Raw genomic sequence first — 23713 nt, forward strand, 5'->3', positions numbered from 1 at the left:
TGTTATTGAACTCTAACTAGTTGAGTCTCATACTGGAAGTTACATTGCAGACATGGTTTTTCCAGTGGGTAAATGTCACGCTACCAAATTTAGCTTGCTGCAGTCTGCTCACAATTAACCGCTGCTCCTGACTTCTCTTTATGCTGTCCTATATACTGTATCTTTCAGAATTATATATGAGAATGTCACCTGCATCAGCTGTATGACTGTTCCCCAGGCAGACTTAACAAATGACAATTTCCATGCACCTAATTTAATAAAAGTACTTTCTTGTTCTCTCAATTGCTCTTTGAAACAGTGTTTTATTGGCAGCTATTAATAATTCTATCTATCTGTATTCTTGTTTATTGTAGAAGCTAGGTAAAAACTTTAATGTGCCCTATTACTGTATATGAACCTCCTCAGAAACAGGTAGCTGGCTTAATTATACCCCTTTCAGACATACGACAAGGGAAATTTCCTGCTCAGACCCGGGAATTTATCCTGGGCAAATTCCCGGGTATTTGGTCGAGACCCCCCTTTCACACTGCAGCGTCTACCCAGGTAATTCCCAGGTAGACCCCTTTCAGACAAGAACAGGGTTTTTTAGACTACCTGCCTCTCCTATGCCGTCTGCCCTTCCTAGCCTATCCCCTCTCCGGCTGCCGCTGATGAGGTCATCAAAATGCAGCAGGCAGCCGGCCAATCCCAATCCAGCCATTTTTTAAAATTATATTTTATTAATAAATTACTTGTTTTAACCCCTATTTGCCGCTCCCCCCCCCCCCATGGGGAAGAGATAGAACCCCTTCCGTTAATGTACTGCCCTGGTGGTCCAGCGGGAGTGCGGGCGGCCCGCTGTGCAGAGACCTGTCGGTGGTCTCCAGCGCTGACAGGTGTCCCCGGTGTCCGGATGGGGTCCTCTGTGTAATGATCTACAGCAACACAGCCACCGGCGCGGGGGGTGGTGAGCGGCAGCGCAGAGCGTCCTATTGCCAACTCATTGTAAAAGCTGCTTGGTGCAGCCTGGGAATAGTAAATTCCCGGGTAGCATCATTCAGACATAAGCAGGGTAATTTGCCAGGACTTAAGTCCCGGGAAATTCCCTGGTCGATTGAAGGGTCCGCTACCCGGGAACGTGTTCCTGGGTAGGTACCTTTCAGACATACACGGCAACCCGGGAATTTGGATTAAGCAGGCAAAATTCCCGGTATTCTCGATATGTCTGAAAGGGGTATTAGTGGTCTGAGATTTTCTGTCTTCTGAAAGCTACTATATCTTCCTAATGTATGAGTCTGTTCTAGATGAAAGGGTTACAGACCTGCGGAGCTGCCTGCTATCTCTGCCTTCAGATGGCCAGCCTCTGATACAGTAAGCTGCCTCTCCGGATCTCGGCGCTGCCTCTGTAGGTTGCTCTATCCTTTGATGACAAAGAGCCCCTCACTGGCTATGCTGCTGCTACTTCTCACAGAACCAGCACTTCCCCGGGTCCGCCTCTGGCTCTCATTCATTTGGCTGCCATCTTAGACCATTACAGATGTCGCTTGTCAGACATAATGGGGTCTATTTACTAAGCAGTGTTATGAGATAGAGTGAAAAGTGATAAGGTGCCAGCCAATCAGCTCCCAACTGCCATCTCACAGGCTGTGTTTGTAAAATGACAGTTGGGAGCTGATTCCCTGGCATCTTATCACTTTTCACTCTGTCTCCTAACACTGCTTAGTAACTAGACCCCATAGACATCGTGTAGTTCCTGTCTCTCTGCTGCTCCCTCTGGATTAACAGCTGCTCACCAACTACCTCTCCCCTTCTCCCAACTGTCTCCAGCTTTCCAGCTGACCTATCACAGGGACCCTCTGCTTCTGCATGTATAGGTAAGCACAATGTAGAGCAGCAGCTATAATACCTCAAATATTTGGAATATTACTATACTAGCAATAACATTTATTTTTCCACCCCATCTCCCCTTTCTTTCTCTCTATCACTCTCTCCTTCTGCCCCCAATCTCTCTTCTTCCCACCCTGACACTTAAGCTGGGTACACACTAGAAGATATGTCGGCCAATCCCGCGGATCAGAGCGACATATCGGGTGCATTGTCTAGTGTATACTCATGATATGTGTGCTCCCGCGGGTCGCTAGGTACATCGCCTTTCAGCCATACTGCAGGGCCAACGGGGGATATCGCTAACGATGCCATGCTGCAGAATGCAGCATGACACGTACCACCCCCACGTCGGACAAGGCATCACTTAGTGAGGATGTATAGAGTGGACAGGCCTGTATTCTGAATGTGTCGACAGTTTAACGATGTCGACCTAAGTGAATGCCGATATATTGGTTGTTGGCATTCAGGACTTTGCTAGACTTTGCTGCACCCAGCGTCGTCCTGTGTTGCCACCCCTTCCCTCCTCCGCTCCCTCCCCCTGAGCTTACAATTACTCACTACCACGGGCAGGGAGGGTGGGCTTTTCCTGCGCCCGCCGTATACAGTGGCGCTCCTAGCGATGGACCAGCTTGCCCGTGCCTGGAGCTACTACTGTTTGTAGTCATATCTTCAAAGTTCTATTATGACTTAAAGCTAGCACACCTATCTTTATGTTGTTTTTTTTTTTTTTCCTTATTGCAGGCCGTCATCCCATTTCATACAGTGTGCCAAGAAACCGGAAGGGTTCACAGAATGGGTATTTAATTCAGTTAGCTATGCCCCCAGTGATACTGTCTGGGAGCATTAGGAGTAGACTTACTACTATTACTACTACACTGCATAATTGGTCGCACTATATAAATAAATGACAGTAATAATAGTTATAAAAATAGAAAATACATACAATATATATTCTTTCTTTATATTTTGTAAATCTAGTCCAAAATTAGAAATGTGTCCTGTGTAATATCAAAAATGCCTTGGGAAGTTCTATTTAGCCATGTATGTATAAATCCATTGTGCGCTATATAATTGTGCTTTTAATCCATTTCGTATATTGACTTACTGGCAGAGCAGTCCGAATCCAGTGAGTGATCTTAAAGCTTTCTGACAGAAATTGTTACAGATTTTAAGTAATGAGGTTATATAATGTATGTGTTGTACAGACAGATACACACTGGAGTGGAATAAAAGGGATCTTTTTATCTATTTTTATATAATAATCGAATTACAATATTTGAAATAATTCTTGTGTAATACTAGTCTGGGAAAAGTAGGTAATGTGATGTTTATTTTGGGTTAGATAAGGACTAAAAATCAAAGTAACAGTTCATTTTGCACAATAGTTAACTTTAGAAACCATTTAACTGTAGCGAAAAAAGTAAAGACTTGGGGGGGGCGGTATTTAATTAGCCGTGGGGTTTACCCTGTGATTAATTGCTGGCAATAATTCCTGCGGCGCGGGGAAAAGCTGTTCAATTAAGCAACCTTTTTCCGGCACTAAAAAAAAAATCAGGGTTCAGGTGCGGAAACTGCGGAATCAACGTTTTTTTTACACGCACACGAACCTGATATTGGGATTTTTTCCACGGACTTCACCTCGCAGCTCCATGAGCTGCGCGGTTCAGTCCGATTGCAGGGGCTTGCACGCTTTGCGGTAATATTTTACCCCGCAGCTAATTGAATACCCCCCTTAAGGTCATAGTGCAGCACCTGAGCCTAACCTTCCTATCCACGCACTTACGCTAACACTGCAGGTGATAGAATTAACTGTTTATTATAAAATAAATATAAATCCCAAATGTTTCTTATCATTGACACTTGTCATAGTGGATTTGCAACACAATTGCTTTGCTCCTCCTTGTGCACCATTGTACACTATGAGAACTGCACTAATTCCTCTAAATTCTCTGCAGGACTGCAGGACTTCCTTGTGCATATTGTAGACGGATGCAGAGTGTGCAGTCAGGGCCGGCGCTAGGCTGTGCTGTGCCCAGTGCTGTCCTGTGTTGCCTCCCCTTCCCTCCACCGCTCCCTCCCCCTGAGCATAAACATGTCCTATAACGCTGGGAGGGAGGTGGGCGTTTCCAGCGCCCTCCGGAAACAGTAGCGCTCTGGGCGATGGACCGGCTCGCCCGTGCCTGGAGCCGCTACTGCGTGCAGTGCACACTGGCCCATGGGGCCCTGCACCACACTCACTGCAACCATAGTATACTTACCTTGTGTTGGCAAGCATGTCCCTCCTCCACTGCGGCGCCATCTTCTCAGAGAAGATGGCGCTGTGCAATGAAGGCACTGTGCCGGAGCCTTTGTTCACTTGTGCACATGCACCATCTTCCCGGATATCACTGGGACGACGGCACTGCGAAGGAGGAGGGACCCACTTGCCAGCACAAGGTAAGATGTAGGGCTTGGAGGGATGGGGATTGCTGCTCAGAGGAGGGGGTCCACTACCCATGTGCCCACTTAGGCATAAATACACCCCTGGTATACATATTATAATTTATGGGCATAGGAAATACCTGAAGAGAGTTTCCTTGCTTTATCTATATAGGATAGTCACGGTTGTGTGCCATTTGGAAGCTCCAAGTCAACTTAATACCCAGGTACTTAATATGGCTTTCTTGCATAACAAAGCTAATGTGAACAAATTATTATTATTATTATTGTTTATTTTCTTGGTGCCACAAGTACATAAACAAATAAGTGACTTACAGTACAATACAATTAGTAGTGGGGAGTAAGGAGTAGATGAAAGTAAAGTAAAGAGAAACACAAGAGGTTAGAGGGACCTGCTCGTAAGAGCTTGCATTCTACATTCTAAATTCTCAAATCCCAGGGAACTGCGGTAAAATTAAATACTGTAAAGGCAAATAAGTTGTTGTGAGAGGTTTAGCAAAGAGGTCTTCTACTTTCAGAGACAATTTGCAAGGTATGCAGCCGGGAAGCCGGCGAACGTAATCCCGATGGCCGGCTTCCCGACTGCTTTATCCCGGCGAGGGTTAAATGACAGGCGTCTAAATCTAGACGCCTGTTATTTTACAGATGCGGGGAGGCCGGCGCCCGGCATTCCGATCGAAGTGAGGACAGCTGCGCTGAGGACAGCTGCGGACAGCTGCGGGGGGGGGTTAGGTTTAGGGCTCCTGGGGGGGGGACTTAGGGTTAGGCATCCCCCCGGGAGCTTAGTGTTAGGCTAGGGGAAGGGAGGGTTAGGGTTAGGCACTCCCGGGGGGGACTTAGGGTTAGGCACCCCTCCGGGGGACTTAGGTTTAGGCAGCAGGGAAGGGGGGTTAGGTTTAGGCACTTAGAGGGGGGATTAGGGTTAGGCACCCCTAAGGAGGGTTAGGGTTAGGGGGGGAGGTTAGGTTAGTAAATACTTACCTGGGGATAATCGGGATTTTCACCCATGTCGGGCAGCCGCTGTCAGGATTTGAACTTGTGTCCGGCGGTAATTCATACCGATTCCATTTGCAATGATTATCCCTTATTGAATTATTATTAACTACAAGCCTATGCATAATATCAGAGTTTTCTTTCAATTGTGGGCAAAAGTTACAATAATGAGGATGAAGGTAGGTAGATCTAGCACCTGCAAATGCTAAAAACAAGGTGTGAAAATTCACTACAATCTTCTTGCCAAGCTGAGCCAATTTAAGATAATAAAGATAAAAAGGCCAGCAAAGTGTATTGATATACTTATAGCCATAACAGCTTTCTGCTACAGATAATCTTCATAAAGCCTCCTTGATCCTTGTAAACAACACTACAGAGAGGTTATCCAAACCTGGTCACATAACCTTTATCTAAGATTGTAATATTGTTAGAAATGGTACAGGTTAAAAACAAGCTGCAGTTTTATGAGATTCATGTAAAAAATATATATACCAAAGTAGGGATGTGCGCCGGACCATTTTTGCCAGATTTGGATTTGGTTCTAATTCGTCGTCCGGATTTGGATTTGCCAAACTGCGGTGACTGGCTTTGGATTTGGATTTGGATTTTTTTACAAAAATTGACAAAAAAAGCTAAAATTACAAAAATTAGTCCTTTTTTTTTCTTAGAAAATCATTAACCTCAATAACATTAATTTCCAGTAATTTCCAGTCAATTTAGGCCACCTCACAGCTTATAATATTGTTTTCAACATTATTGGCCAAAGGTTGCAGTGAGCTGACTGGTTACTAAGCGACAAATCAGCAGTGCAGCGGCACAGACACCACAATTTAAAGCACATCTATGAACATTGCCACACAGCAGTGGCAGAAATGAAAAGTAGTGCACCCACCCAGTGGGGTATGGCCAGCAGAATCACAGTACTTGTTTACAAAGTGGGCTATGGCCCAAGGAGTCACAGTGCACAATCTTATTCACATTACACTGCACATAGTGCCTGATTCAGACCCGCTTGCGAGCGCTGAGCACTTGCAAGTGGGTCGATGTTGGGCCAGTGCGCATGCGCACAATGGACCCGGCTCCGTCGTGCGCCGTCGTGCGCATGCGCGAGACCCGGATAGCGACGGGCAAGCCATCGCTATGGGTCTCGCTACAAAGGGGGCGTGCTGTCGGTGGTGAGTGACAGCACGCCTTCTTTGGTGAGCGTGCTGGGGGCATGGCTGGCCAGACGGAGGCGTTCCCATGGGATGTCAGTGGGAGTGCTTTTGGCTCTGATAGAGCCAAAAGCACTCCAGGGCTTGTGGCAGACGAGACCCTACCACAAGGGTCTCGTCGCAAGCCCGATGGTCGCGATGGTGAGGTGCCAGAGGGAGGCGCCGGAGCCGCTGATAGCACCCCAGCCAACCATGAGTTAAGTGCTGAGAGTGCGGGGGACAGAGCGCTAGCGCCGGAACCTCCGGCGCGCGCACTCGGTAGTCGTTTCCATGTGAACGCCTCTGTCTGGGCAGCCACGCCTCCAGGCCGCCAACCAAAGGGGGCGTGCTGTCACGCAACATCGACAGCACGTCCCCTTTGGTACGTGACCTGGAGCGACGGTTTGCCCGTCACTATCTGGGTTTCGCGCATGCGCACAACGGAGCCGGCTCTGTCGTGCGCATGCGCACTGGGCCACCATCGACCCGCTTGCGAGCGCATAGCACTCGCGAGCGGGTCTGAATCAGGCCCATAGTGCCCCTTATTCACATCACACCATAAAATAGTGTCTCTTATTTATGTTATGACACACAGTAGTGCCCCTTTTACACAATGCCCACAGTAGTGCCCCTTTTACACAATGCCCACAGTAATGACTCTTTTACACAATGCCCACAGTAGTGACCCTTATACACAAAGCCCACAGTAGTAATGCCCCTTATACAATGCCCACAGTAGTGGGCAGGGTAGTTCTCTCACGAGAATCCAACATCAGGAGGCTGCGGCTCGGCCTTGAACGGGGATCCGAGTCAGGCAGGCAACACCCAAACAGCATTCGGGTGGACTCGCTTCCCCAATGTTCGGAGCGATTCAGATTCCACAGAATCCGAACCGCTCATCTCTATACCAAAGCTGCCTAGATATTCACAAGAGTAGAGTAAATTGAAAAAGGAGGGACCTGGAACAGATTATTGTCATGATTACTATGTATTAACTTTTTCTCTTTAAAGCTGGGTACATATTAACCGATGTGTACCCATCGCGATAGCACCATGACAGGACCTGGCATGCGGCAAGTGCATACAGACTTGCTGATGCCAGGTCCGACAGGGGGAAGGGACGTGTCATGCTGCATTGTGCAGTAAGGCCAATGGATGATCTCGCTAATAACACATATCATGGGTTTACACTAGACAATGTATATAACACACCCACATATCATGGGTTTACACTAGACAATGTACCCAATATATCGCTCCGATCCATGAGATAAGATTACATCATCTAGTGCAGTTGTCGCCAACCTTAATTGGGGTGTGAGGTACTTCAGAAAAATGAAACCTCCTGAAGAGCTACTAACATTTTTGAAAAAAAAATTGGCTAATAACTGAAAAATTGAAGATCATTTAAGGAGAATGAAAAAATGTTTCATAGAAAACAACAATGCATTTAATTAATACAGTGATATAATTGCACATTTCACTTTTAATTACCAGGTCCAAGGAGGTAAGTGCAGTAGAGGAGCAAAATATATAGGCAGGGCTGCTGTGTGATTTTTCCTGCAGGGTTGGGTGGGAGTCACTCACCCCAAATGCAGTTGACTCCTGTGATGTCCAGAGGGTGTCCGTAACATATTGTGCTGCCCTATGACATTCACCTGATGTGCGTCCCCGTGGTTCCACCCACGGCTTTGTCAGAGGTCACTTCCTCCTAGTTGAATCAGCAGTACTGCAGCTGGGAGAGCTACCCAAATTACGGCCGTGAGCTACGGGTTGGAGACCACTGATCTAGTGGGTCCCCACCTTAACTTTCATTTTCTTGGACATTGGGGAGATGTACAGTATCAAAGTTTTTTCAAAAGTGGAAAATGGAGAAGTAGCCCATAGCAACTAATTAGCTTTTGTACATATGATAACTAGATGATTGGTTGCTATGGGCAACTTGTCCACTACTTCTCTCTTTAAAAGCTTTGATACATCTCCACCATTGTTCTCTAACACACATTGTTGAGATAAACTTCATATGACCTTTGACTAATGGTGGGCTCTCATAACACAACAACATTCTGTTTACTGAGAACAATTCAAAATGTGTTTAAATATTATTGGACAAATGTGTAATATTTGTTCAAATATTATTGGATCATATTACATTAGTAAATTATGTATCTATTCTATCATACTGATCTGTAATCAATAAAGCATATGCATTTATGTTAAGGATTTTTTTTATCAGAAGCCATAATTTCCACAATATGACTGTGCAGTGAAGACTTTGTAGTAGAGGCTCCAAGATTGCCTGTCCCTCAGATACTTATTTAATAAAGTGTGGGTTTTTAAAAGCGGAGTTGTTTCCAATAGCAACCAATCAGATTCTAGCTATTATCTTCTAGAAGGTACTAGATAAGTGATAAGTAGAAACAGATTGGTTGCTTTGGGCAACAACTCTATTTCTAAAAACCCACACTTTAGTAAATATACTCCTAGTGTTAAATATAGAACATATACTGAATTGGAAATTAGATCTGTACATGGTTCAGGTCGAGAGAATACCTAGCTGACCAAACAAGGATTAAACACTGAAGCAGAGCTAATCTTGCAGACTGGAATAAACCTCCTTGTGATGACACTGCTGTGACTATTGTGTAGCCAATCAGTCAGCTAGTGGGAGGTGGAACTGGGCCTTAGGAGTGTTTGAGTCCCATTTAACAACAATACATAACCCCTTTAGTACGGGGTTCAGTCAATAGATCTACAGTATATAGACAATGTCCAGATAGACACCAAATGGTAGACAGTCAATAGGTAGACAGGGACAAAAGATCGACAAAAGGTCTACACACAAAAGGTTGACATGGATAAAGATAGACAGTTACAAAAGGTCGACAGGGTCAAAAGGTCGACGTTGAAATGGTCAACACGAAAAAAGGAATGACAAAAAGGTCCATCTCCTGGAAGTGTCATGAGTGTCATACCTGTAACCAGACTTCCATGCTCCCTTGGGGCATGAGTACAGAGAAGGGATACTTGTTTCTGTTGTATCTCTTGCACCCAGCATGGGGTCGGTGAATGTAATAATACTAATGACACTAATAATACTAATGATACTAATAATACTAATGATGATAGTTGCGGCTGTGGACAGAAAACACTGAGGAGTGCGGCTATACACAAGATGGATGGATACTCACATTAGCATAAGGTAGTAAATATGGCTGCCAGCAGCCGTACGCACTTCTGGCTGCTATGCATCCAACTCAGAATTATGACCACTGTTGGCAAAATCACCCTTACTGGCTATGCTCCTCTCATGTAGCAGGTTAATAGGTCATTCTTAGACACTCAATGGTTTCATTATAAGCTGAGACCTCCAGCAACATTTAAGAAAAGATTCAGAATACTTACATTAAGTTTGAGGAAAAATAAGCATCCCTGTTTTGTAATAGGTTTTGCTGGATTCTGGAGTTAGGGGGGGTTAAAGATTTAGATGGCGTAGCTAGGATATGTCAGTCTGAAATATAGGCCTATGATAGCACAACAATGGGAAGGCCTCTCCCATTTCATATAAAAAGCTCCTTTCTGTACCCTTTACTCTTCTTTAAGTTTTTTCTTTCTCCCCTTTTTCCCATTTATCCCTAATCCCTTTTCTTTCCAGCGTTTCTCTCCCTCCCTATCCCTTCTCATACCAGCGTTTCTCTCCCTCCCTGTTCCCATTTCCTAGCAGCATTTCTCTCCCTAACTAATCTTTTGTCCACCAGGATTCCAACCCCTTGCCCAATCCCACCGCTTATTCATTCACCCAGCTCTTCCACTGCGTTTCCGGCCCAGTTATGCCCCATCCCCGCCGCTCGGCACCCCCCCACGCAGCTTGGTTGAGGCATCCAGGCCTCTCTCAACCGCAGGACCCGGCTCCAACCAGGCATGGCTCGCGCCACCGCGATGCCGTGTCTGGTACAACAAGTGCGCGCGCCGGAGGTTCTGGCGCTAGCGCTCTGTCCTCCACACCCTCAGCACTCAACTCATGGTTGGCTGGGGGTGCTATCAGCGGCTTCGGCGCCTCCCACCTGGCTGCTACACAGGCCCCAGCGGCAGCACGGTCACCCGCTGGCCCCACCCATCAGGCCCCTGCGACCATTTTACAGGCCACACAACGCACCAGCACCTCTCTCCCAGCCCGCAGCAGCCCATCCCCCGCACCCCATGTAATAGGAGCAAGGCTCAATTCCCCTCTCCTTTTTAGCAACAGGGGGTCACCTTCCCCTGCGCAGTCCAGGGCACCCAGTACCCCCATTGCAGTGTATTCTGCTCCTCCCTATCCAGCCATTTCTCACGGGGGATCTTTATACCCAGGCAGCCCAGACTCACAGGGGTTCCAGAACTCCCCCCTTTACTTCAGACCGGATGGTCTCCTTATTTTGCTGGCAAAGGGCAGCAATACAACTTACCCGTAATGGCACCTCTTTACGCACCCGCTCCCTTGATGTTGCAGCAGGCCCTCCTGCATTATATTTTAAGCACCAGTTTGCCCGCATGCGACCCTATGGCGCTGGGGGCTTCAGGATTTCTCCAGCCTTGCCAGCAGTTCCCCCACACCCCTGCGGATTTTCCTCCCATGATCCCACCTATGCCACCTGGCCCAGTGTAGACATGTTTGCCATTACCGCAGACGATAAAAAGGCACTGGATCAGGCAAAGTCAGCGGGGGCGGGGGCCAAGGAGGCTAGACGGTCTTATATAAATTGGTTGACTGGCAAGTACGTTTTTGCGGCATGTTATTTAGAAACCTGGCTGGGTGAATACATGAATGTATTGAAGTACATGCAGTTAGTCCACGGCATGAGTAAATCAGCTAAAGGCAACGCCTGGCGTCACTATGACGAAACCTTTAGAAAAAAACAGGAAGGTCAGGATGTATTCCAATTTAGCTTCAAAGATGTTGAAGTCTGGCTGGAAGTCACCCAGCAAAATAAGGCGCCCACGGAGGTATACACGGCCAGGAAGCATCCTTTTCCAGGGCGTTCCGCCCCAGCAGTGGTCGGTCGGGGAAAATGCTATGCTTTCAATAATGCCCAATGCAGCAGAGATGCAGGGTGTAGATATAGACACATCCGCATGTTGTGTGGTAGCGGTCATCCGGCCAAAGATTGTCACTGCATTGGAAGTGCCGGTGCAGGTAGGGGAGAGCAACGCGGGGAACCGTGAGGAGGTCCTAAGTAAGGCAGTATCACCTATCAATTTAGTTGAGTTGGAGAAGTGGTTAGGCCGCTATCCTGTCAGGGGGCAGGCGGCGTTTTTGAGCGACGGGTTTAGGAACGGTTTTCGCCTATCTTTAACTTGCAAAGTTTATGTGGTTTCCAAGAGAAACTTGCAGTCCATGAGGGAGCATCCGGACATGGCCTTACGTAAAGTGACTGCTGAGGTACAGTTGGGCCGCATGTGCGGACCCTATTCCTCTCCGCCCACGCAGAAGCTATGCATCTCACCATTGGGTGTGGTTCCAAAGAAAGAGCAAGGAAAATTTTGTTTAATCCAGCATCTTTCTTACACGGAAGGTGGGTTAATCAACGATGCTTTAGAGGCAGAAGATTGCAGTGTGAGGTATCAGTCATTTGAGCAAGCCCTCCAGATAGTGCAAGGTTTTGGCAAGCGGGCACTTCTGACCACGGTGGATATTAAATCCTCCTTTAGGCTGCTGCCCCTTCACCCCGATTCCTTTCAATACATGGGTTTTAAACTGGATGGGCAATATTACATCAACAAATGTCTCCCGATGGGCTGTTCTATTGTCTGTGCTTTTTTCGAGCATTTTAGATTTTTTTTGCAATGGTGCGTTCAGGTGGGTACGGGTCAGGGAGGTGTCGCCCGTTACCTGGACGATTTTTTGTTGGTAGGCCCGGACCAAAGTTCGGTTTGCGAGGAATTACTATTTTCATTGCAGGCATTGTTTACTGTACTTGGGGATCCTATAGCTAAGGACAAGACGGAGGGCCCGACCACTCGTTTATCCTACCTACGGATTGAAATCGATACAGTACTAGGTCTCTGCAGGTTACCATTAGAGAAGGTTAGGAAGTTAAGGGAACTTTTGGAGGTTTTTGTGCTGGCAAAAAAGGTTTCGCTCAAACACATGCAATCTCTTCTAGGACTTTTAAATTTCGCTTGCAGGGTAATACCTACGGGCAGGGTTTTTTGTCATCGTTTAGAGCGTTCCACTGCGGGGGTGGCAAAATCTCACTATTGAGTTCGCATATCACAAGACATGTGGGAGGACCTTCGAGTATGGCTTAATTTCCTGCGGGAGTTTAACAGGGTAAGAATATGGCTTCCAGCGATGGTGGATAATTACGAACTTCAGTTATTTACAGATACGTCGGGTACGTTAGGTTTTGGTGCATTCTTGGAAAGCGAATGGTGTGCAGAACCTTGACCCGAATCATGGATAAGGCATGGTCTAACAGTGAGCATGCTGCTATTGGAACTCTTTCCAATTGTGGTCTCTGTCGAGCTATGGTCCGGAAAGCTTGCGAATAGGAGTATTGTTTTTTGGTGCGACAATTTAGGAGTGGTGCATGCCATCAATAATCAGAGGTCGGAAACAAGTGTTGCGCTTGTTGAGACATTTGACCCTTTTGTGTTTACACAAGAATATCTATTTCCGAGCTCGCCATGTACCTGTCGTGGAAAACAACGTTGCAGACGCTTTGTCTCGGTTTCAGTGGTATAGATTTAAGTCTCTCGCCCCAGGCGCTAGTACTCTTGGCTTATCGTGTCCTTTCCATGTCTGGCAGATTGTCGAGCCGGCATTGAAAGACTTGCATTGATGTCGCTGGCCCCAAGTACGCTGAGGACTTATTCAGCAACTTGGAAAGATTGGCAGGGTGTTCTGGCATCCGAGGGACAGGGAGGTAAGCCGATTCTTGATCATATGTTGCAATTTGTTTGGAATTGGCACGAGCAGGGGCAAAGCTGCCATGTCGGCTGCTCTGTCCGGCATTGCGTATTTCTCTAAGTTGCACGGCGAAGCAGATCCCACAAAATCATTTTTGTTAGCGAAAGCGATGAGGGGTTGGGCAAAAGAGCAAATGGTGTCGGGCGATATTAAAAGGAATATCGATCCATCTCTTTTATGGGAGCTTATAACAGCGGCTTCAGGGGTCGCGTCAGGCCACTACGAGGCCATTCTTTTTAGTTTAGCTTTTTCGTTAGCCTATTTCACTGCTTTTAGAATTGGGGAGTTAGTGGCGATGAATAAGACCTCTATATAATCAGGTCTGCTTCTTAGCAATGTTGTGGTTAAAAAGGACCTGATTTTAGTCCGCATTCACAAATCCAAGACAGACCAGTTAGCTAAGGGAAAATGAATTTCTATTCCAGCGCATGAGAATCCCATCCTGAACCCAGTTAGTTGGGCTGAATGCTTTGGCAGCATGTGCCCCTCCGGGGGCGTGCAATGGCTAGTTCACGCTGACCGCACCCCGTTGTCAAAATTTCAATTTGCAAAGGTTTTTCAAAATTGTTTGATTGTGATAGACTAGCCATTAGATCAGTTTGGAATGCACTCGTTTCTAATTGGTGCAGCGACATGCGCAACAGCTGCGGGGGCTTCCGTCAATTCTTTGAAGCAGTTGGGTCGATGGAAATCCGCTGCGCATAAAACTTATTTGCGTGGGGGATAAGCTGCATGATTAACCGTGCTTCCAGCGAGTTTGTTGGGAAACCCAGAGGCCTTATGCCTGCTACCGCTATGGAGCTTAGGGGGGGTTCCAGTTTTGTCCTCACAGAGGTTTTCTGTTTTTCCCCATCAAGATGGGTCACCCAACTAGTTATTCTTTTCCTTGGCTAGGTTGTTTGATATTGTTTACTGATTCTGATGGGATTAAACCTTCTTGCAGGTACTCCCGGAGTGAATAATTGTCGGGTGTGGGTCATAGGTCACTCATACATTTACTGGGCTAGCAAGCATCCTTTAGCATTTCAGGCCCGTAAATCATTGAGTATGTGAAAAGTGCAGTGGTTAGGATTTAGGGGTATGAGATGGTCCAGCCTTTTAAAGGAGTTATGGTCGGCGGAAGCTAGATTTGGAACCCCGGATTGGGTGGTAGTTCATTTGGGAGGTAACGATCTGGGTTCTTGCAAGGGCATTGAGCTCATTCATGAAATTAGGAACGATTGGCAGACAATCATGGAGAGGTGGCCAAGTGTGGTTTTAGTGTGGTCTGAGATGGTGCCAAGACGGTTTTGGAGAGGGTCTCATGGGGGTGTAGTTTTAGATAGGGAGAGAAGAAAGGTCAATGCAGTTTTTTTTACAGGCAAGATGGAGTGCACCTCACGGGTATGGGAATGGAATGGTTCCTTAAGGATCTTTTCGGTTTCATGGAAGCTTGAGCTAATTTCTATAGAAGGGTGGCGGGGCTTGGCTGAATTTTGGCTGAGCTTTTGGGGGTAAGCAGTGCTCCTGGGCAGCCTATTATGGCATTAAGAGTGCCTGAATGGCATATTCCTCTTAATAGCGGCAAGTTAGTCATTCTCCTAAAGGACAGACTAGGCCATCATCTTAAGGAGGGGTCAAGGCTGTGCCAATTAGAGGTGATTGATACCATTTCAGGCCAGTTTACGCAAGGGCAGGGATCCGCCCTCTTTATTTAGGTTATCAGTTTTCCTAGCGGGCTGTGGCCCAGGAGCACCACTTTTGCTGCCACCGAGCTATCAATTTCAATTATAATTCAATTCAATAAATTTCGGCTGTAACCTCTTTAAATCCATATAAGCCTCCGAGTGTTTATTTCTAGTTATTGTTAAGAGTAGAGCAAAATGTATTGCTAAGATAATGGGTGTCTTATGAGAGGAGGAGACCTGTTGTGATATTCGGGTTGTGCTCTTTTCTCTTGTATTCCTTAATGTGTGACAGCTCCCGTTGTCTTCATTACCTAAGAGCTTATTATTTTCTTGTTGTTATGGATTGAACTGTTATATTAATTTATGCTCTAAAACAAGGAACTTGTGAATACAAGATTACTAATTTAAGAAAAGAGCATGAGGAGGCTTGTCATTGAGAAAGGGTTCCTAGGAACCATTTTCTCTAGCAGTATAGCAGCCACTGCTGTTCCTGTGTAGATATGTAGTCTAATGTGTTTCATATGTACACATAAGCACTGTACTTTTTTGATTGGTTTTTTTTTTTTTTTTATATATATATAAAAACCTGACGGCAGAGATCAAATCCACTCCTCGTGTAAGCAATGAGCAGTCTACACTATAAAAGAATCAAATTAACCAAACATTCAAAACCGGCCATTTGAGCTACCAAATAAGCTTTGAAAGTCAAAGAAGATAGTTAATTATAGCGTGACCTTCCCACTATTTTTAATTGATTCCCATATCTCACTTAATACAGACATGAGGTTCAGCGATCTTTAGTCTGTTCTCTTTAGTCATTACAGGACTTTTGTGTCAAGCACTTTAAAATTTGTACTGAAGACAAATATGACTTTCATCAAGGTCTTGTGTCTACAAAGCTGCCATGACCATACTGCATGAATATACTTTATTCATCATAAGAATACTTTACTTGTTACTATAAGAACTGATATAGCAGACAGCTGCGTACATGCACAATGTCAAAGCCATCTGAAAAGCATAAAACGGCTGCTCTACAGCGCTAATGCGTTTGGATTTGCCATTGTGCCTCTATTTGCTGAACAAGATTGATGCAGATGAGGAGCAGTGCAGTAATGACATTTCACATTGTAGAATCAGATAATGCTAGTGAGAAGAAAATGAGATTAAATAAGAGTACAAGGGGCATTTTCCAGGCATTGTTTGCCGTTCCTTCAGGACTTCAATTTTGCACCAGCTCCGTGCTGTCTGAGATTGGATCTTGTCTTTTTTCTTGGGACCCACATTGGTGGTTAAATGCTCTTCCATTCCATGTAATGTACTAAAATACTTCACAATGACAAATTAAGCTTAACGGAACAGAATTTTAGTAGAAAAAGTGAAACGTTTCTTTAATTGAATAAGGTGCTGTAAACGTGGTGGGAGATTGAACTTTGTAGTGATATTAAAACTTTTGCACAGCTTGCCTTTAAAAATATTTCTGCCTCTTCATGAATCAACAGAATATAACTAGAGATGTCTTTTACATTGTTTTCTGGGGGTGCAGCACTGATGAAACTCCAACTATCAGTTTTTGGGGCTATCCCCTGCAATTGTCTTCGGTCATTAGGGCGTGCATAGTTCCGTTTATTTTCTTCATAAAAACTTTCCAGCACAATTTACAGTTTAACATTTAGCATTTTTCATATTTCTGTACAAAAGTTAGGCAGAATTAGCTGTCTTTAAAATAACAGTCCAGTGTCATAGAATGTCTAAAATATGCCCTGTGCAAGCGCCGTTCCCTGAACACATGACAGTATGACATCACATTGAGGGGGCGGGCTGCCTGGACTGCCATGACCTTGGTGGTCATGGTGGTTCAGCAGAAGAATGCCCGGATGCTCAGGGAGGCTCTACAGACTACAGGGTGCCATTCCAGGCACCGTGCAAGCCAAATGCAGATACCATAGGGCAACAATGGTGCCGCCCCTGGATGGCGCCACAGCTTGCACACTCCTAGTTATGGCCCTGTAACATACCTCATTAAATGCCTATTGTTTTGAGCTTATTTTGGATAAGGTGAATTGGATTTTCTCAACTAAGTAATCAAATTTCCCTGCTCCTAAACTATATACTCCCCCTCTCTTCTTTCCACTTTGCTACACACCCTGATCAAGACACATTTAATTTGTGGAGTGGGGCCTGAGAATGGAGAATTAGATCCTGACCTCTTTTAAACAAGTTATTTATTTCAGAGGAATACTTACACTAAGACAATAATAATGTTAGGAAGTGTGCTGCTCTAAATAAAAAACACCTATGTATAGATGTGGCCAAAATAAAGGTAATAAAAATAAATATAATACGCAGACACTGGGAGATTTGGTCCTCACAGCCCAAATCAGTAAATGTAGGGAAAGGTGCTACACATCTGTGACTGGGAACAGGATATGAAATTGAATCCCTCCTGCTATATCACACTTTAAACCAGGGGTGCATAATCTTTTCTAGTTCGAATGCTGCCTTTGGAGATCATACTCATTGAAGGGGCCACAATAAAACTGTAGGAACTCATTCCCCATTCCCCATGTCGCCACACATTTTCTCACCTCTGCAGCATTACCATCACAACCCCATAGTAACACAGTCTCCTGCACTGTCACTGTTCCCTCTGCATTTGGCTCCTATTATATAGGGTCAGTAGTGGTGCCATCAAACAGATGTAATCTTGAGGCTATTGTGCACCCTGTGACATTAGATTTAAGTTTTTTGTTTTTTTTTGCTTCAGACATGTAATAAATGTGGGCTTGTGCATTTTGCCTGCAAACGTTTGGTTTAAAGTCTTGTTCTGACTATGGGAATGTAAATAAATTATACAAAATGATCTGAAGTGCAACATAAACTAGATATTTGATGTTTGCAAGCAATGAAATAACTCTCTGTGACTCCTTTAATTTTGTAATATATAAAACCTTTGCTAAATTCAGACGGCAGGTTGTGCATGCCTGCTTTAAGACAATAAAAACATAATAAGAAGAATAGGAAACATGTAACATTAATGTGTACTGTAATATCTATAGAAAAATTAGTGCATCTTTTAATCAAAATGTGAATGTCCATCTCCTGTGACAAGGTGACTAGTTTAGATGGGTACTTACTAACAGATCATCTCTGTAACAGCTAATCATTAGACCATTACAGGTATTTGACCTCCAGCAGTTCTTGTAAAGATTGTGGCTGTCAGCAAACACTTTGGGCATGGCTTGGAGTTGCATATAAATAACTGGCACCTATGTAAACCAGGCTCATGCTTTGGAATCTATCATTATTGTTGCATATAATTTCTGAATGGATCTATATTTTACATGTAAGATTACACTCACTAATCTTAATATGTGTGCATCACAAAATACAGACATGCGTTTCATAAACACACTTTTCCTCATGCCAAGCTGACATTTTTACATTAGACTGTAGATTAAAGCCCTTTGTTCTCAGCCTGGAAGAATAAGACAACAGTGACCTAAGAGAGAATTTCTGAAGGTGCACTTTGTGTTCTGATGGGTTTTGTGAACTGCTCATAATATTCACTCACTGTTACTAAGGGAATGGGGCTGTTTAGTGACTGGTGGATCAGCAAGGATTGTATTTTGTGACCTTGGTCTGCATAACTCTCAGATATGATGTGCATGTGTACAGCCAAAGCTATGCTCCATTTTAATACGGTTAATGGTTTGCATTTTTATTTCACTTATTATTGTACTATCTATTTATTTGATTATTTTTATTAACTGATCTGAACAAAAGGATTAGGCTTATTCTGTGATACATTATAGTTATATGTCAGCTACTCCAGTCCACTTCACTCCACTCCAATTCAATTAACTTCAACTCAAACAAATAGAAACAGCATGATAACAAGCATTCTAACTGGATAAAAACTTCTCTTTCTCAATCAGATTGTAAACTGTGACTGTTGCCTGCTTCCATACATAGGATTGTCCCCAAAGTAGGAGATCACAAGAATGGCTGCTTGCCAGGACCTGTCTCCTTGGTTACGGAGAGGTACAGATAGTCAATTAAAAACTTCTACTGATCCCATTATCACATCAATGTACAGATGATTCTTTTGGGTACGTTTGACTTCTGTGCCTGGTGCTTTCTGGTGACAGCTGTGTAGGGTATTCCTGAGATCATTGTGCCAATAAATGTTACCATGAAAGAGCCTGGTTGTTCATCAATGGAGAATGCCATGCATTGCTTCAATCTGCAACCCTGTTGGATGGTTAGATAGTAAAGAGCATATTAATCTGTCATTACAGTCCTTGCCATTCCAAGAGAAAGATGGCTAATAAATAAGAAAAATAACATTTAACAACATTTAAATAAAGTATTTTATTTTGCTTTTATCTCTGGTAAATAAAAAGCAGAGAGTAATATGAGCAGTTGGGTGTACATGGAAAAAATATAAATGTCCTGAACTCTCGGGTGTGGCCTGACCAGCCATGTAAGCGGGCACACTGTAGAACTCTCTTGGTGCCCTGTTTACCCTTCCTTTCTGTTATCTGCAGTCCTGATATCCAAAGCTATTACACTGCTACCTAAATTCTATCTGCAGTATGAAGTGCTGGGGAAGTTACAGAAGCTTCGTATTGTGAAGTCAATGCCATAAGAAGAAAATCATCCATAACTCATCTAATTTGGCCACTCAAGTGGCAGCAAGCATGAGTTCTGCCAAGCCACACAAACTAGATGGAGTAATAAAGAACATCGGTATTGGCCTGTGTGTACACAGCCGTCCTTTTATATTAGTCATAGATTGTGCAGCTCGGCAGCACCTCTGATTCTTGCTTAAACAGCACCTAACATGTATAAGGGTCCTTCCTGAGAACTGTTTTCTGTATAAATTGGTCAGAGGATATGGTTGACCAATGTGTTGACTAATGTCCAGGGCCCAAGGTAAACTTCATTGCCCACTACATTGAAATGTCCCTATTTTTCAGTATAGAAAAAGTGTACTGTATAATTCTGGTTATGTTCTATATCCTATTAATGTCTTTCTATATGCCCATACCATTTTGAGTTTACAGGTTAATATGTATTGCAGTATTTATGAAGCCCATTTCACCATGTGTGGTGTGGTATAAGAGATTTTGCACTGGGATCTACCTCATGTCTACTTGGTTTAACTCAATCTTCTCTTCCTCATTCTCAGTTTCTGTTAGGTATATGTTTAATGGGGCCCATTTCAATTCCAGGAAACCCCTGCACTGCTGGGTATCTCAGTGCATCTGGTGGGGAAAGGGGTTTAAACCTAATGCTTAATGTAATCTCACCTGTTTTGAAATGCAGAGACTGCAAGTGAGTTGTATTCTTTCTTTGGGATGTGGTTCTATGCAAGATTCACCAGGGGTCAACTCTGGAAACCACCCTCTAACTATTGTGACAACTCACACACAATCCATAATAGAGGATAAACCACCTGGCATGTTTATTAGAATGCTGTATAATACAAAGGCCTCTAACTTGATCATTAGTAAGGGATGATAAGGTTTAAATTAGAAGTTGCTATGAATCCCGGATACGATTCACCTTTGATGAAGGCAATAGTGCTGAGGATTAAATGAAGCGATGGAGTTAACAGAAAAGATTGTCCAACTGCAGCCTGGATGACTGATTGATGTTTTGCATGGATGTGGCCCTGTGGCCAAGTTGCAGCCTTGAGGGCTGGAAATGATTGGCAGAGATGTGGCCTTGTGGCCAAGTTGCAGCCTTGAGAGCTGGAAATGCTTGGCAGAGATGTGGTCTTGTGGCCAAGTTGCAGCCTTGAGGGCTGGAGATGCTTGGCAGGGATGTGGCCTTGTGGCCAAGTTGCAGCCTTGAGGACTGGAAATTCTTGGCAGGGATGTCTGGAGATGCAGAGCAGCAGAAGTAGCCGAGGTGTAAGGCAAAGAGAACTCAGACAACACAGTGCTGTAGTATGGCAGCTGAGATGACTGGAGATGCAGAGCAGCAGAGATATCTGGGTAATCAGATGCTGCAGTGTGGCTGATGCGATCGGGATGTAGTATGGCAGCTGAGATGACTGGAGTCAAGGTGCAGCGGAGATAGCTGCGTTGTTTAGGCTGAGTCCACTCAGACGCTGCAGAGTGTCCTGGAACAACAACACGGCCAAGACAGGAGACACTGGAGTAACACAAGAAGAGAAACCAACACTATGGAACCAGAAACATGTGTAAGATGCTATCACCGGCATCTGAGCAACCCACAAGCAGGAAAGAAAAAGGAGGCGGAACCAATCCAGTCCAGGCAGAGATGACGGATCAGCCAGATGGGAGGACTTCATGAATTGGCAGTGTGGCATCCACATCTTGCAGCAACAGGCCTGAGAAAGCCGCCAGGACGACCGTTGTCCAACAAGATGCAGCAGCGGCTTGTGACAGTACCCCTCCTTGATGAGGGGTTAAGGAACCCATAGACCCAGGTTTATCAGGAAAGTTCTGAAAAAAGCTTCTTTTCAAGGCAGGAGTGTGTAGGGATCTCACGGGAACCCAGGAGCACTCCTTTGGCCCATACCTCTTCCAATGAACCAAGAACTAAAGAGCTCCCCGTGAGAACCTGGAATCCAAGATCTTCTCCACGGAAAATTCTTGATGGCTCCGGATGAGAACAGGCAAAGGTCTAGCTGGCCGTCTGGAACTGAACCTGATTGAAGAAAAAAACAGTTTGAGCAGAGAACAAAGAAATGTATTGTTGATTTTGAGGGTGTTGGGTAATTGAAGGTGTTTAGGCTGTGTCCACTCAGATGCTGCAGAGTGTCCTGGAACAACAACACGGCCAAGACAGGAGACACTGGAGTAACACAAGAAGAGAAACCAACACTATGGAACCAGAAACATGTGTAAGATGCTATCACCGGCATCTGAGCAACCCACAAGCAGGAAAGAAAAAGGAGCCGGAACCAATCCAGTCCAGGCAGAGATGACGGATCAGCCAGATGGGAGGACTTCATGGATTGGCAGTGTGGCATCCACATCTTGCAGCAACAGGCCTGAGAGAGCCGCAAGGACGACCGTTGTCCAACAAGATGCAGCAGCGGCTTGTGACAGTACCCCTCCTTGATGAGGGGTTAAGGAACCCATAGACCCAGGTTTATCAGGAAAGTTCTGAAAAAAAGCTTCTTTTCAAGGCAGGAGCGTGTAGGGATCTCACGGGAACCCAGGAGCACTCCTCTGGCCCATACCTCTTCCAATGAACCAAGAACTGAAGAGCTCCCCGTGAGAACCTGGAATCCAAGATCTTCTCCACGGAAAATTCTTGATGGCTCCGGATGAGAACAGGCAAAGGTCTAGCTGGCTGTCTGGAACTGAACCTGATTGAAGAAAAAAACAGTTTGAGCAGAGAACAAAGAAATGTATTGTTGATTTTGAGGGTTTTGGGTAATTGAAGGTGTTTAGGCTGAGTCCACTCAGATGCTGCAGAGTGTCCTGGAACAACAACACAGCTAAGACAGGAGACGTTGGAGTAACACAAGGAGAGAAACCAACACTATGAAACTGGAAACACGTTTAAGACGCTATCACCGGCATCTGAGTAATGCACAAGTGTGAAAGAGAAAGGAGGAGGAACCAATCTAGTCCAGGCAGAGATGACGGAGCAGCCAGATGGGAGGACTTCATGGATTGGCAGCGTGGCATCCACGTCTCGCAGCAACAGGCCTGAGAGAGCCGCCAGGAGTACCGTTGTCCAACAAGACACAGCGGCAGCTTGTGACAGAAGTTTCTAATTTAAGGGAGAAAGGCACATGATGCTGCAGAGAACCAGAAGTACTAAAACAAATAGGGCAGGATAGTGCTATCATGTTCTGCTCTGAGGGGTCATGAGCATGGGTGGTTTCTCTGAGAGGTGCCTTGGGAGTTCGAGACTACATTTCACAGTAACAAAATGTTGCCAAGAATGGAGGTATGTGATTATTACACTGCTATAATTGCAACATCATAGAGACAGAGGACTAAAGCTGGGTACACACAGATCGGCTGCATCGCTCAGTGTATACAACCAATATGCTGCTGTATCTTCACTTAACAAACTTTGCTGTGATTAAACCAGCTTGTGCAGGAACACCTGTTTAATGTTTACACAGAGGAGCCTGAGATTAGATAGACTGTGCTGCAGGCAGTCCCAGGGTTCGACAGTGGTAAGTGTAATCAGCACTGTAACAGGGTGGCAGTGCACCCTGTGCCGACTCCATCCCCTAAACCTAACCTGTGACATCATGACATCATGCCTATGGAATAAGGCTGCCAGCTCTGGGAAATAGAACACTGCCTGCAGCATCCTAGCAACGCTCAAGGCTACTTTCCAGTAGCGCTACTGGTTGCAAGGTGCTGTTCCAGGCAGGCACCCAGCAAGCTACATATGGGTGCCGTGGAGCAGTCACAGTGCTTCTCCCAAGCACTGAGCCCTGTGCAATGGCACAAGTCACACACCCCTAGTTGCGGCCCTGGGTGTAATGGAGCAATACATCACCACCTACTAGGGAAACATGGGGTCACATTTATGACCAGCCGCCTAAGTGTACAGTATTATTAGGTATTCATGTCATTCAAAAACATGTTGTCACCATA

The sequence above is a fragment of the Taudactylus pleione genome, unplaced genomic scaffold (genome assembly GCF_031769625.1).
Source record: "Taudactylus pleione unplaced genomic scaffold, aTauple2 ptg000202l, whole genome shotgun sequence".
Lineage (NCBI taxonomy): Eukaryota > Metazoa > Chordata > Amphibia > Anura > Myobatrachidae > Taudactylus > Taudactylus pleione.